This window comes from Vigna umbellata, chromosome 5 (genome assembly GCF_029865625.1).
Source record: "Vigna umbellata cultivar VRB3 chromosome 5, Vumbellata_1.0, whole genome shotgun sequence".
NCBI lineage: Eukaryota > Viridiplantae > Streptophyta > Magnoliopsida > Fabales > Fabaceae > Vigna > Vigna umbellata.
In genome coordinates this window covers 46,243,031-46,260,206 of record NC_142169.1, presented here as the reverse complement: position 1 = coordinate 46,260,206, position 17,176 = coordinate 46,243,031, and the positions used below count along the sequence as shown (strand labels likewise).

Sequence of the window (17,176 nt, the reverse complement as noted above, 5' to 3'; positions counted from 1 at the left end):
CTTGATGACAAATTTATGAACACCGAAAAACGGCGCCAAAAACTTGTTTAACCCTCGGCAAGTATGACCGAATCGTATCAAGAAATAAAACTCGGTAAGACCAAATATGGTTCTCCCAAAGGACTCACGGCCTAGTTAGTTATATGATTTGTTGATTATTTAAGACTTATGAACAATTAATTGTAGGTTTAAATGCAAAAGACAGTAATTAAACATGTATGCATGAATTTGATCAATGGAAAAGAGGAATACAAACACTTTAATGAATTAGATGGATGAGTATGTTGTTGGGTTATCAATTTCATCTTATCCACTCTCATATACTTTTAGGAATTCATCATTCTTTTCATCAATGTTAATGCCACTCTCTAAATCACCTTGCAAGAAGGCCTATCCTTAATTACGAGTACAATTCCTAGCATTCCTAATAATTAATTCTGAAGCGCAGAAGTTAACGGCAACCAACCCTCATATTACTATGTTTAGGCAATATGCTATTGGGAGAATTTCCCCGGATCTAGATTTCCCCGTACGTTCCCATATCGACAAAATCAATGATCATGGCATTGAATGAGTTAAACAATGCAAGCTTTAAGCAAAGAGGAAAAACCGTAACTAATGATGAAAGAAAGCATGTATCTTAAAATAAGATGTTGAAACACAAATTCCATATAAGAGAGTTTCACAAGATTACATTGATTCCCCAACAACAATACAAGGTTTAGTTCACCATATTCATGGTGAAACTAGATGAACAATAATGAAAGAATGAAAGATAGAACCCTAGAAAGATGAGTAGGTAGCCTCAGCATCTAAGATCTTCCTCCAAGGGGTGGAAAAGTGAGTGTTTGCTTCGTCTCAACCAAAGATACAAACCCTAGGAAGACCTAAAGCTTATATATTATTCGTAATATTACAGAAAATTAGGCCCAAGCCCAAAATAATGCTGCTCAGCGGTAAACTACCGCTCAACGGTAAGTGCGTGAGATTGATTCTTCCCCTCAGCGTCAGTTTCACCCCTCAGCGGAGCCAACATGGGTTTGTGAGTGTCGCTCAGCGGTAAACTACCGCTCAGCGGTAAACTACCGCTCAGCGGTAAACTACCGCTCAGCGGTAAACTACCGCTCAGCGGTAAACTACCGCTCAGCGGTAAACTACCGCTCAGCGGTAAACTACCGCTGAGCGGTAGTTGCGACTTCTCCGTTTGCACTTTTTGAATTCTTTTCTGATTCCATATCTATCCTTCTTCACTTCTTTCACCAAATTCACCTTAAAACCTGCATAAAACACTGAAATCAAGCATAAACCTGTCCAGCTCTCTTATTTCCAAAAATATGAACAAAAACATGATTCCAAGCTAGTTTCTAGGTGTTAAAGGTTGCTTTTAGTATCAATTTTAATCATAAAAATAATAGTTTTTCAACTGTTATCACCTACTATGCCAGAGAGGTCATGGACAAGCTCCATAGACTTCAACAAAGAAACATGAGTGTTGATGAATATAGACAAAAGTTGGAATTACTCATGTAAGAGCTGGAATCAAAGAGGAAGAGAGATTCACCATACCTAGGTTCCAAAGCGGCCTTAACTCTGAGATCTGTGATAAGGTAGAACTTTTACCTTACCTAGATCTCAATGATTTTGTTCAGCTATGTGTGAGAGTGGAAGAACAAATTAGAAGAAAAGCTTCCACTAAAAGGAATTACCCTATCACCTCTGAGTATAGGAAAGATCCTAAGAGGGAGGGTAGTCCAATGAGGTATGAAAAGCCTCAAGAAAAAGAAAAAGAGAAAGTGAGGGGTAAAGAAAACGAGAGAGAACGAGAAAGAAATACCTTTCACAAAGAATCTTCAAAAGAAACAAGGGGTAGAGAGACCAAATGTTTTAAGTGTGGAGAGAGAGGACATTATTCTTTTGAGTGTCCTCACAAACGGTCTACTTATCTCTTAGACCATCAAAGTCAAAATGAAGATTCTTCTAGTGACTCAGATACTTCTATATTTGAGGAAGATGCCTTACCTTGTGAAGGTGAGTTATTATTGGTAAGACGACTTCTTGGAAGTCAAACCAAAGAACTAGAACAATCACAAAGGGAATACCTATTTAGAACACGATGCAAAATCTTTGAAAACACTTGCTCATTGATTGTGGATAGTGGTTCCTCTTGCAATTGTTGTAGTTCTAGAGTGGTGAACAAATTGGCCTTACCTACTATTCCTCATCCCAAGCCTTATACGCTTTAGTGCATAACAGAGGATGAAGAAATAGTAGTGAACACACAGTGATGGAATCGTACTTGATGTAGTCCTCCTTTTGTATTTTTATCTTTTATAGTTTAGCTCTTAAGGAGCATGGGTTACTATAAATACCCAGCTCCTCTATTGTATTGTGACTTTTGAGCTTAATGAGAATTCAATTTTCTGAAATCAGAAATTACTCTCTCTTGAAAGTCACATGCTAGAGAGTCCAAAGACTCCCTCTAGCCACCTTCCTTGCACACTGCCTTCATTCTCATTTTCCTTGATTTCCACTGTGCTCCACCTTATTTCTCTCACTTCCATAACGTTGTTTCCATACGCGTCAGCCATTAATTCACTGCCACGTCTTCAGCGCTTCAACGACACCTCACTGCACCTTGCGCGTCTTCATTTTTTTGTTTTTCTTCTTTCACGAGAGCATTTCTCTCTCGAGTCCCTCGTCTCCAGCCATGGTTCTTCACGGTGAGTCTTCTATCCTTGCAGATTCACTTTGTCATTCTCGTTTCTCCCTCGTCACAGCCTCTTCCACCATTTTGTTCATATTTTGACCGTTTAAACACCTCTCTTCACATCGTTTTCCATTTTCCACCGATTGAACCCTCCTTTATTTCGATCTAATCCTTTTCCACCAATCAATCTTGTGTTTGAACCGATTAATCGGTTCATATCGAGTTTCCTCCCATTTCTAGGGATCCTTCTGACAGTTTAGGGTTTTTGGTTCGATTTGAGCTTGAGTTTAGTTTTTCCTTTGAGTCAGTCTTCGATCTCGTGTTCTCGTCATCATTTTCAACATTCCGCTGCGTATTACTCGTCGGAGGAAGTTTCGAGGAGGTCTGGTTCGTGCTCGCGCAACTTCAATCGGCCTCTGCTCGGGCGTTCGTCCATCACACAGGTAACCATACAAATATCCATTGGCAACTATGAAGAAAACATTTTATGTGATGTTGTACCAATGGATGTTGGGCATGTATTACTTGGTAGGCCATGGCTATATGATCATAATTCCACTCATGATGGCTATACCAACAAAATAACTTTCCTCCATAAAGGAAATAAAATCACATTGATTCCTCTTACACCTCAATAAGTGAAAGAGGATGAGATAAAAATCAAAGAAAAAATTGAAAAAGAAACGAAACAAGAAAATAGGTTAGACAAGCAACCTTCACAAGAAAAGAAGAAGGAGACAAAGGTATGCATGTTGTTAACTTCTTCATTAAAAGGTAAATACCTTGACTCTTCTTCTCAAAAACATCACTTTGTTTCTTCATTTTATCATGGGGAATGTTCAAAATAAAGTGAATCCAAAAATATATTAAAGGCCAAGACTTCTTCTCATACCATTTTTGTCAAAAGGCCTTCATTTTATCTTCTTATCTTTGCATATATTTCATTAATCATACTAATTTTTTGCTATTTTTTGTAGATATATTTTTTACCCCGGTGGCCAACAAAAACCAAAGTTGTGCTTCTTTCTTTCTTCCCGATTTGAGGACAACCCTTTTAGAGACTTTCCATCCAAAGAAGTATCAACTTCACTGATGAGTCAATATTTTCTCAATTTCACTTAGCTTATTGTACGGAATTTAATCAGGGAATTGTGCTTAAATGTCCAGTATTTTCCCATTTTTCTTAATTGTGTTTAATTTTATCGGAAATTCAAATTTTAATTAATTTAAATTATTTGAGCTAATTATTTGCATTATTAATTGTAGGGAAATTGTTGGATAAATTTTGGAACATTTGGAGGTCAAAAGAAAGATGCCACATCAAATATATTTTAAAATAAAATGAAAGAGAGGTGTGGATTTAAATTGGGGGGTGCACATTGAGAAGCTGGATTCGTTTGGAGAGGTGCACACGGTGAGCAGCCACGCGTCCTAAAATGTTTCTTCATTTTAAAGCAGCCACATGCCATAGGTCACGGCCCACATAATGGAAAAGAGGTGCAGATTTTAATTCTCGGTGCTTTCCACTCTACACATAAACTTTTGACTTTTCAATTGGAGATGAGAAGCAACTCTCGGTGTGTGCTTATTGGAGGGGCCCTCATGGTTTTGCTACAAAATTAAAAGCACACGGCCTAGGGCCCATGAAGCAGCATAGGAGCAGGTGGTGTCACGGTTTGGGCCATTCAATTCTTCTAGAGAAGAGGCCTTCACACGTTCCAGCAGTAGGGGCTGTAGCTGGACAGCAAGCACACGGAACTGTAAGGGTGCACATCCAGCTTTCAAATGGAAAAGAATTCCACACGTTCACGGTGCATTCAACAACTTGGAGAGATTCGGCCCACACTTGGCAGCACCCACGGTCCCATTTTGTTTGGCACGGTCCAGCAAATTTTGGAAAGGAATCCACGTCCAGCTTGGAGAGAATGGAGGGAAGCGGTCCAGAGTTGAATGGAGAGGTGCACCTAGCACATTAACGCCCAGCAGAGGCACGAGGAGAACACACAGCCGCGACAGTAGAAAGGAGTGTGACCTAACGGGGGAACAGCTACCAGCTTCACGAGAGTTTTCCTTGGAGCAAATTTTTTTTCATATATTGTAGAAATGGAAGGTTACGGGTGACGGCCTGGACGGGTTTGATGTGCACACTTGGAAGCTCCAGCCGCCACTCTCTCTCATTTTATTTTCCAGCTACCGTGGATGGCTCTTTGCTTTGCTTTTGAATGTTATTTTGAGGGCATTTTAATGCTTATGCTTGAACTGAGTTTTTTTTTACGTTGTCACAATGGATGAGAAATGAAGCACATTTACTTCTCCGTTTAGTATTCTTTTTGCAAGCACAAAGGGATGAATGAAACATCTTGGTTTTTATTCCAGTAGGGAAATCAATTTTTCTTTTCTTTCTTTAGACAGTAGCAACACAAATGTTTTCTTCTTTCTTTTGGATAAGTGTGGATGATGAGCTGAGAGAGAAATGGAGCGGTGATAGAGAATGAACATACGGGAATGGTGACTCTCGGCTTGCTGGAAGAAAAGTGAAGCGTGACTCACTTTGAATGAAGAGATGGAACGGTGATTGACTTTAGGAGAGTATTTCTATTAGCTTAGCTGGAGTAGAGAATGAAAGGTGGACACTTGGAAAGAAGAGCACGGTGTAGTGTTTCTTTCGGTTTGGAGCACAAGCATGGGAGCGTCCTGGAATGAAGCGGTAATGAGTTTTTAATTTCTTTCTTGGAGAAAGAAGTGAAATGGTGACACGTTTAGGAAGCACGCAAGGGGGAGAGAGTGGTATGCGGCTGCTGTGAAGGTGGATGGTGTCTTTAATTTTATTCAGAGAATAAAAAGAGTGGATTAGGATAAAGTATAGGGTGATGGGACATTTGGCAGAAATTGTTGGAGGATGAAGAAGTGATTTAAATGTGGTAGGTAGGAGCTGGATGAGCACGGTCACGTGGAGCTCTCGGAGGGCAGATTCATTTTCTTTTTAGAAGCGCACAGTGATTGATGATTTCACTTGGAGAAGTTGGCTGATTTCATTTTTATCTTTACTGTTCATGAATTTACTTTTAAGTGTTATGTGCGTGAATGATATGCGTTGGGGAATGTCTTCAATCAGCAATTTATTTCTTTACCTCAATAGTTGCATTTAATAGCTGAATTGCATTTGCTGAAGTGTCTACTGCATCCTAAGTGGTTAACGCCCTTTTTTCCAATTAAAGTTTAGTCTCGCTACATGTGCTCATGAATCGTGTTTTCATTCCAACTATTTTACTTTCGCTAAATTGTGCTTCTGTTGATGCGTTGAATTCAATAGTGTTAGATGAGTTTTCAGATTTTTCTAGTGCATTTAAATTAGTTCACACATCTTGCTTTAGGACCATTCAGTTTACTCTCTTTATTTAATTTAATGTTTTCAATTGTATTCGGTTGTGTTTAATTTTAATTTTAGCTTTAAGTTTTTCTGCAACAAAAAAAAAATCACAAACCCCCCCCCCACTATGTGTTTGACCTAAGACTCGAACCACATTTGGTCCTTGAGAGACGACCTAGGAGTCACTTCCTAGTCTATACTGCATTCTTATATGCACAACTTTTGTGGGAGGTGCGACCCTCACAACATTCACTCGAAGACCAAGAAAGGGAAGTTGAGTAAGGACTTAATCTTTTCTTTCTAAGTTTTAGCATGTTCTTCTTTAACTAAATATCTTTACCTTGTTTTGTAGGACAATAAAGGTTGGAAGGATCATAGGAAGTTATCAAACAAAGAGGAAACAAAGGAAACAAGTAGGAATGTATGTTGCAGCCAACCATGAAGCATGTTTTCCACATTTTCCATGTACAACCCACCCAGCCGTGTTTCTTCTTTCCTTTGAAGCACAATTCTCACGTGGAACACAAGCCAACGTGAAGTTTTTTTTATTTGCTCATGTTTTCAACAATTAACACATGAAACACACGACCACCTTTGGGAACCAGCTCTTGCACATTTCACTTTGCTTCATGCACGTTGTAATTTCCAGCTTTCCTTACACGTTCTCAAGCTTCTCTTCATCTATAAAAGAGAGCTTGATACATTGTAAAAAGTAACTTGAGTGATGTAAAGAAATGTTGTTGCAATGAATCCAGCCATTCTTATCTTGAGTTCAATCTTTGTGCCTCTTTAGCACGTTTCCCTCTAGCTCCCTTCCCCTTTGGAAGGTCGTCTGAATTAGAACTCACTTCACACCACATCCAAAACTCTGCCACACATTTCATCAAACACCTTGCAAGCACCGCCACCTTCATCCGTGATTTCCATTCCGCTGCCACTTTTGGACCGAGAAGCCACTCCATTCTTGAAGGTGGAGATCACTTCTATCACTGGGTTTTTATACTGGTTCGGCCAAGCCTACATCTAGTGTCCTTCCACCACAGGAAGCAAATGCACTATAATGATCAAGGTTTTTACAACAAGGCTTTTATAGAAACCTCCACATCAAACATATAAAACACCTCTCTAACCATCTAATCAAAATATAGGCATACAACAAAAAAACCAGCAACAAGATGTCCCCTCTTCTACTGTGTACACCCTTTGAGAAACCCCTCAAAGTCAAGAACGTAGTACGCTCTTCTTCCTGTAATCACAACAGGGAAATAACCCAATCTTTAGTAGATTGTCAATTGTGATCTTTCAGTTAAACACCTCTCTGTGCAGATTTGATCGGCTCTTTCAAAGCACAACAATCTTGCTCTTCAAGAAATCACAAGAGATGATCACCACGGTCTTCTTCTTTGATTCTTGGAGCTTTTCCACGTTCTGTAAGATAACACTAATCTGTAATGAATATGAAAATGTTAGAATTCACAAAAGTTCTTAAAGAATTCAAATTTGCGTCTACTTATAGTTTTTTCAAATCCTGATGCTCTCAAGTCGACTTAGCTACTAATGCAATCGAATACAAAACTTCAGTCGAAGCAGTTAGCAGCAATCAATGTAGTTAATTGAATGTACAATTAATGCAGTCGAATCACAATAAATGCTTGGTCAACATATTTAAAAATATAGTCGTTGTAACATTTAATACAAGCATTAACAGAATTTCAAAACTGTAACAGACTTAGTCGAATTCAGGTTGCATGTAATTGACTATACAACACAGTTAAACAAAGTTATGAAAAACTTTCTCTTCAAAAATTATCACAACACACTTTGAAAAAGTTTGTGCAAAGCCACGAGTTTTAATCGACTTACTTCATAATGAACTCGACTTAAAACTACTATTTTGCCACATATTATAAGTTCAACAAAAGTGCTTGTGGTTTTCCTTTTCTAAAACAAATGTCATGCATTCACAAATAAGATCTCATGTAAAACATACTGAATTGCAATGATCAACACAACACAAACATGTTCTCAAATATTCATAATCATGAAAGTAATGAACATGTAACACATAAACACATGTGTTATTAATTATGTGTTGTCATCATCAAAATCCATAACCTCTCAGATTGTAGGTTCAGCTAAACCAATGCTCCCCCTGTCAACAATCTCAACAGATGTGATGAACTGTTGTTTTTGATGAGTAATATTCTTGTGTTTGCTCTATTGTTTTATGATGCATGTTGAGTTAATGATTGGTGAGGGTTTTAAGCATAGATGGTGGTTGCACATAGTTTTGTTAAAAACAGATGCATGATTTCCATTGTGATTAATGTGTTGGACAGGATGTTATTAAATTGTGGAACTTGATCTAGCCTATGAGAGATTGGGCTCTAGACTTTTTGATTGATTGAATGCTATTGCTTTAGAAGCATGATTGATTTTGCCTAATTTTCTATGATTGAACCACTTGCTTGCTTGTTACACATGATCAAGGCCTTGTTTTCTTTTCCCTTAGAGCCAATGCCAATAGGTGAACCCAACAAAGAACAATGTTTCTCTTTACCCTTTGAACCTTGAGCCTAAATTTGAATTTTGAATGAAATCCTTTTTTAAATCCTTACCTTGAGTTGAGTAGAGTATGTTTATATGGTAATGGAGAATGGTTCAAGTTCGGGGTTGTGAGAAACCGGAAAGAACTTTGTGAAATTCATTAAAAAGCAAAAAGCAAAAGAAAAGAAAAGAAAGAAAAGAAAAGGTTAAGCTAAATGCAAGTAAAGTTGGGAATAAGTTAAAAATTGGTTTCTCACATAAAAGACTAAATAGAGTTGATTTTTTATGAGAATAAATGAATTATGCACTCTCTTAACTCAAGGATTTTGTTGTCTAAAAAAACCAATTTTCTTCTTAGCCCGACCTCAATACAAGCCAAAAAAAGTCCTTGTGATGATAACTAGTTTGTAAGTGTGTTCGATATGTGGTTAAATGAAAGGAAAATTTGATTCATATGACATTGTGATGGTAGAATGTAAGAGTGTCCCTCACTATAACCTTTGAGTTTGAGTGAAACACTTTTGAGTGCTTGAGTGAAACACTTTTGAGTGTTTGAGTGAAACACTGTCTTTGGTGAGGAATTGTTCCATGACTATATGATAACATTCTTTCTTGGTTGTTAATTATTCATAAGGTTAGCATCTGTTGTGTATGTCTTGATATGTGAGCACCACAGTTGAAGCTTGATTGGCTAAAGCATTATTATATCTTGACTAATCTTTCTATGATGAGCAAACATGAGTGATTTACTTGTCCTAAAGGAAAATGCTTTTTGGTGTGTTAGACCATTATAGTATGATTATTTTGTCTAAGCCAAGTAATATTTTGCTTAAGGACCAGCAAAGTTTCAAGTTTTGGGTTGTGATAACGGTTAAATATACCGTTATAGGCATCCGAGTCACAAATCTACCCCCTCCTCCCGTCGGACCTGATCCAGAGCTCGTCATACATGTTTACAAAGCGTTAGTAAATTATAGTTAGAACAAACAAAATAAATAAATTGTACAAGTAATTAAAACAGTGTTAAGACACCTATTTATCCCATATGCCTTCGTTGTGATCACATCGAGTTGCATGTATTTTATTGGGTACATCATCAACCTTATTTTCAATGGTTCTTGATGAGAAGGAGCTTTTCTCAAGTATATCTAGAGAGTCTTCATCATCAGTTGTGTGCATGGCTCTGCCTTCCAATATCACTGACCAATTATGATTCACTAGGTCAATGACATAGAATATTTGTCTTGCTTGACTAGCCATAATAAATGGTTCGTTCGTGTAACTCATTTTGTTAAGATCCACCAAAGTGAATTCGAGGTCTTTTGTCACCACACCAAAATTACTGTCAACCCATTTACACTTCAAAACTGGAACTCTAAAAGTGACATAATCAATTTCCCAAATTTCTTGTATTATTCCAAAACAACTGATTGATGCTGTAATTGGATTCTTATCCTATGAACTGGAAAAGTGATGAGTTTTTATTTCTTGAACTATATTTAGTTTATTGCACTTAAATAAACCAGGGAATTGTGTTTAATTGTCTGTTATTTCCCCGTTTTCCGAATTCTGCTTAATTTGGTCGGAAATTTGTAATTGTGCTAATTTGGGTTTTCTGAGCTGATTAAGTGCATTTTTTTATTACAGGAAGAATTTTGGAGATACATTTTGGGACATCAGGAAGAATGCAATTAAATTCAAGACTCTCCACATAGACATTTTAGAATTAATTAAATTGTAATTCAGTAGTTTAGAATTTTTGAATCAACTCTTACATTTTGGGTCAATTTTTGGTAAACTATATTAGACCCAAAATTAGAGGTTAGTGAATTGGACCCTAGGGTTTTATTGTGTGGACCCCACCCCTATTAAAGAGAGGACACACGGCCAAGGGTTATAGCCGCCACTTGCCACTCACTCTCTCGGTCTTTAGTTTTTTTTAGGCTTTTGTTTTTGAACTTTTCTTTGGTTGGAACGCTGTTTTGAATGAAGAGAACCAGGAGGCACGTTTGTTTTTTTTGAAGAATGAAGCTCTGATTCAATTTTATTTTTTTTCTTTGTCTTGTGCACGCTGTTACGTTTTTAATTTGCCATTTAATTTCATTTTGGTTCATGAAACTCCTGAGTGAACCTTCGGCCCAATAATGCTTCATTATTGGACTGCACGGTGATTTTCATTTTGGAAGAGAGGGTTGATTTCTATTGAAGTTTAATGTTGAGTTGGAGACACACGGAGGCAGCGGAGCACGCTATGATGTCCAGCATTGCACAGTAAAAGCACTCTAGGAGAAGAGCAGCTTGGTGAAGCAAAGTAGGAAGCGCTGAATCGTTTTTGGCTGGAGAAGAAAAGCTCGGTCACGGTCACAATAAAGGAGCTATCGGTTCCTTTTATTTATTTCCAGCTGCACGCACATGAGAGAGGAGGCAACGCTAGACATTTTGGAAGCAGCAGCACGTTGGGAGCAGTGTGGTGTCACGAAGGAGGTCTTCCATGTTTTGGGAACATTTTTCTTTACCCTGTTACATTGAGATGAAATGGAAAAACACATTTTCTTCTTCTCTTTTAGTACGTTACGGTAGATGGAGAATGTTAGAAGCATTCTTTCTTTTGTTTTGAAATGAAGCGGTGATTTTTATCTTTGCTTAATATAAGAAAGGGCTGAAGCATGGAACTTACGGAAACGGTGATTGAAGCTTTTAGAATGAACAAAAGTGTGCACGCTGTGATGCTGGAATGAGAAGCACAATGGTTTAATTTATTTTTCTTTGCTTTGCTGGAGAGGCGGTGATTCAATATTAGAAAAGGTGTGACGTCCTAGCGCGAAACGTGGAGATGGGAAGAAGGGCATGGTATGCACGGGAATGTGAGCTGGAAGTAGATTAGGTTGGAGATGTCTTTTATTTGAGAAATGAAGAAGTAGATTAGGTGGGAGTAGGTGTCACGTCCAGCAAAGGGGAGAAGTCACATCAATTCTAGCACATTTGGAGCATCAGCACGTGAATGAGCAGATTCTCATTACATTTTTTTCATTTGGTTTTGTCCACGGAAGAGTAAGCAGCTGTCACGTTCAGAGGGCACAGGGCACTCACCTTGCGGGCTATCCTGGAGTGTGCACATTCGGTGATTCATCCTTCATTTAGAGAGCCGTGAGGTGGAGGGGAATTGATTATTCACTTTAGAAAGTTATGTAGCGCATTAAGAGTGGGAACGCAAGAGGAGTTGTCACGGCTGGAGAGGCAGCAGCTCATGTCCCAAGAGGTGCACGAAGATTGAGAATGAAGTGGTGATTTATTTTAGAAGAGCACGGAGATTGATTTTTCTTTAATTGGGTGCAACACAGATTTCTTTATTTCTTTCTTAGTTGTTCCGAATATTGCATTTTCATTTATTAGATAAGGCATATTTTCTTTTATTCCAATAGTAATGATGCATTTTGTCATTTATTTATTGCATTTCCACGTGTCACACACTTTGGCATTTCGTTTATATTCGCTGCATTTCAATTGGTTCCAACTCTTTTAAATTGAAGTTTTATTAGCTTAAGTGTAGCAATTGTTTATTCCAAGATGCAATGTGTGTTTTCTGATGTATCAATTTTTATTCAAGTGAGTCAAGCAAGTTTTCTTTAATTTAATGTTAGCTTAAGTTAGTTGGGTTGGTCATTAGTGATATTACATTGTTTCTCTGAGATTTCCGGACTGTACTTGTGTTTATTATGCTTTGCTTATTGGTGTTTTAATTTAGTTCATTTTGAATCACAAAAACACTTTCAAAACTCCCCCACTACGTGTTTGACCTGAGACTCGAACCACATTTGGTCCTTGAGAGATGACCTAGGAGTCACTTCCTAGTTTATACTGCATTCTTATTTGCAATCAAATTTGATGGGCCGCGACAGCCCGCATCAAAAAGTGTACAGCATCAACTTGTAGGGTAACTTCACTATTTTGAACTCTACTTTTATCGTCTTCCTCCTTTGCATAGAACAAGTAATTGTTTATTTAATAGCCGCCGAAAGTAATCACATCAGTGTTAGGTCCACGAGCTAGCCTCAATAGATTTTCAGAAACATTCGGAGTCGCATAAATATTTTTCTTAAACCAACCTAAAAAGGATTTGTTATGTTCATTAAGTGTCCACTTTTCACTCATATGTGGATGTGCTGACTTAATTTCATCAATGTGTTGTGAAATGTAAGAAATAACATCTTCTGTGTTGTTTAAAATGTACAAATGTGCTTGATTGACTTCTTTTCCACTAACACTTTCAATCCTTACTCCTCGAACTCCCTTTTCTTCACGTCTGTTTTCATGTCTTTTCTTTGGAAGTCCTATTGGGCCACAACTTGGCATATAACTTAAGCAGAATTCAATGGCTTCCTCTGCAATGTAGTGCTCTATAATCGAAGCTTCCTATCTCAATTGATTCTTAACATATCCCTTTAAGATCTTCATGTATCTTTCAACCGGGTACATCCACCTCAAGAAAACCGGCCCACATATTCTAATTTCTCTCAGTAGATGGACAATCAAATGAACCGTGATACCAAAAAATGAGGGTGGGAAATACATTTCCAATTTGCACAATAGTCTGACCGCCTCATTTTGCAAATCATCTAACTGTCGAGAATCAACAACTTTCTTGCAAATGGCATTGAAAAACAAACTCAAACGTGTGAGAATACCTCTAACAGAGGAAGGTAATATGGCTCGAATAACTACTAGTAAAAGTTGTTGCATTAAGACATGACAATCGTGAGACTTTAAACCAACCAACTTCAAATCTTTCATAGAAATAAGGCTACTAATATTTGACGAATAACCTTTTGGAACCTTCACACTATGTAAACATTGACAAAAGCTTTCATAGAAATAAGGCTACTAATATTCGACGAATAACCTTTTGGAACCTTCACACTATGTAAACATTGACAAAAGATTTGTTTTTCTTTTTTTGAAAGAGTGTGACAACCAAAACGGATTGCGTCTTCCTACGGATTGCGGATGTAACTCAAAACGGATTCTCATGTCAACCAAGTCTTGTCGTGCTTTCACTCCATCTTTCGTCTTTCCTTTAACGTTTAGTAAAGTCCCAACAACACTATTACATACATTTTTTTCAACATGCATCACGTCTATGCAATGTCGCACATCAAGTTTACACCAATATGGAAGATTAAAGAATATTGATCGCTTTTTCCAAATGTTTTTCTCAACAATCTTCTTATGTTTTCTTAAGACAACATCAATGTTCCTCACCTGGTCGTATACTTCTTTCCCATTACGTGGTCTGCACACTACACATCCTCAGGACTTCCATTAAACGCTTTTTTCAATCTACGGTAAGGGTGATTTCGAGGAAGGAATCTTCGATGTCTTGTGTACACAGTTTTATGCCCATGATTCAGTTGAAGATAGCTAGTATTTTCTTCACAAATCAGACATGCAAAATGACCTTTAACTCTGTAACCACTCAAGTTCCCATATGCTGGGAAATCATTTATGGAGCAAAACAACATTGCACGCAAACAAAAGTTTTCTTCTGAATATGAACCGAAGACCTCGACGCCCTCTTCCCACAACATTTTTATATCATCAACTAACGGTTTTAGATAAATATCAATGTCATTTCCAGGTTGTCTAAGACCCGATATCATCATAGACAACATCATGTATTTTCTCTTCATGCACAACATAGGAGATAGATTGTAAATCATCAAAATAACTGGCCATGAACTATGTTTGCTACTTAAGTTGCCATAAGGATTCATACCATCGGTAGCAAGTGCAAGTCTTAAGTTTCTCGGCTCTACACTAAATTCGGGAAATGTGCCATCAATGTTCTTCCATTGTGGGGAATCAGCTGGGTGTCGAAGAAGATTATCACATTTTCTTCCATCAACGTGCCACATAAGATTCTTCGCATCTTCTTTAACAGAAAACAATCGTTTCAACCTAGGTACTATAGGTAAATACCACATGACCTTAGCCGGTGGACCTTCATTGTGTTCATCGTTATTTCCACCAAGTTTCTTCTTAAATCGTGATGAACCACACGTCGGACACACCTTCATTGAAGCATATTGATCTCTATACAATACACAGTCATTGAGACATGCATGTATCTTTTGGTATTCCAAACCCATTGGACATAGAATTTTCTTCCCGTCGTAATTACAGATAGGTAATGTGTTATTTTCTGGTAGCATCTCCTTCAGCAACTCCAACAATTCCATGAAACTTTTATCAATCCATGCGTTTCTTGCTTTCAAACAAAACAATTTCAAAGTAGCCGATAACCTTGTAAACTTGATGCATCCTGGATACAACTCTTGCTCTGAATTGTTCTTAAGACTATCGTATAAATGAGCTCTTCCAAAATTTTCTTCGCCAACATCACGTACCATTTCGTCTAAATGATCACTCATCCATTCGTCGACATAATCCGAACCTCTTAAAGTTATTGGCTTATATAATACTTCCCCTTGCCAAGTCCAAACCATATAACTTCCCATTATTCCATAGATGAATAGATGATCACGAATGTTGTCCAAGTCTTCATATACTTGATTGAGATAACGAACACAAGGGCAAAAATATGCCCCGTTCACTGGTTTTGTCTCTTCTTTAACATATTGTATGAACTCATAAACCCCTTGCTCATACTCTTCACTAATACGACGCTGATGAATCCAGCTTCGGTCCATACTACTACACTAAAAGAAAAGAATCCACGAAAAAAAAAACTAACTTACGTAGAGAAACAAAAATAAATACCTATCATACGTTGAAGGAAAAAAATAAACTATCATTGTATAGGTACACGAACACAAATATCCATCGTTATACATATATCATACGTCGAGAATTGATAACGGTTGAAAATACCGTTATTTGTGATGTAATTTTGATAATAAATGCAACCTTTTTGACTTAGAAACTTGCTTTAACTCATGTTTTTGCTTTAGTTTTGTGAATAAGAGAGTTGAGATTATACTTGATGATTTTATCAATAAATTCCCTTGATTTTGTAGGCTATTGGAATGATTTGAAGGAAGAGTTAAAGTACCAAAGAGCTGGAATGCAGAAAAGTCAACCAGAGTGCAAAAAAGTCAAGAGACTGCAGTCTACGAGGCTTGGGCGCCCCCCAGAGGGAGCTTGAGTGCTAGAAAGTGCCGCAGCACGCCCGGGCGCCCTTCTAGGCGTGCCCGAGTGTCGTGCGTCGTTGAAGGCCCAATTTTTCTTTGTTTCGACTCTTTTGGACCAGGCCCTGTTTCTACTCTTTTTCGACTCTATTTAAAGGATCCTAACGCTCTAGGTTTTGTATCTTTTGATGGCTTGAGCACAGAAACACACTTTTCACCCCTTGGGGGTAGATTTTGGGGATCTGGCAGCTCTCATTTTCCTTGAGGGTAGATTTTAGGTGATTTAGTGAGTGACGTTAACATTAATGCATAAAGAAGAATTCTTATATACATGAGAGTAAATTAGGTGTAATCTAAACCCCAACAACATATGCATCTCATATTATCAACTTCATCCATTCATTCTTGTGTTTAGCCTCAATTGATCAAATTATACTCATGTTTATTTTATTGCATTTGCTTTCAAAAACCCTAAAAATATGTTCTTTAGAGTCTTAATTAGTTGAGTAATCACATAATTGTTTAGTGTCGTGAGTTTCTTGGGATACGATAATTGGTTTTACCATTTTATATGACTTATGCGATGTGGTACACTTGCTAATCCATCAACAAGTTTTTGTCATTGTTGCTGAGGATCAAAAATGTTGTTAACAAGTTTTTGGCATCATTGTCGGAGACTCGTGGTATAATTATTCTATTTGTGTGATTCTTAACCGATTAGACTTTATATATAATTTTATCTTGTTATCTTTCATTTTTTTTTATCTTTTTATCTTTTTATCTTTTTATTTTTATTTTTTATCTTTTCATCTTTTTATCTTTTTATCTCTTTATCTTTTTATATTTTTATCTTTTCATCTTTTTATCTTTTTATTTTTTTTATCTTTTTATTTTTTATCTTTTCATCTTTTTATCTTTTTATCTTTTTATCTTTTTATCTCTTTATCTTTGTATCTTTTTATTTATTTTTTCTTTCTTTTTATCTTTTTATCTTTCTATCTCTTTATCTTTTTCTATTTTAATTTTTTTTATTTTTTATTTTTTTATGTAATTGGGTGCTCTAATGCAATGTTCTTTAGTGTCTGCAGGATAAAATCCGAAAACCTGTACTAGGAGCACAAGATCATCAAGAGAAGGAGGAGGAAGAAGGTTGTAGGGCGTGCCTAGGCGCCCCTTTTAGGGTGCTGAGTGCCAGTCTTCAAGTGCCATGTTCACCAAGACTCTTTGCATGAAGTGGTTAAAGATATCAAAGAGAATGGAATCAATGAGATTGAGGCTCCTTATTTAAGGAGGGAAAAGATGGTGAACTCGAAGATGTTGCCGATAAGTTAGTGTGATGAAAGCAAATGGAACACCAAAGTCAAAGATCCAGATTGAGTTTAGTGGTGTCAAGCTCGTGACATTAAA

The 17,176-nt window shown here is 37.3% G+C and overlaps 1 pseudogene; it reads right to left on the bottom strand.

The window, feature by feature from the left end:
- Positions 1-15,331, bottom strand: part of LOC124824653 (uncharacterized) — a 37,810-nt pseudogene extending 22,479 nt beyond the window's left edge.
- Positions 15,332-17,176: the final 1,845 nt, after the last annotated feature.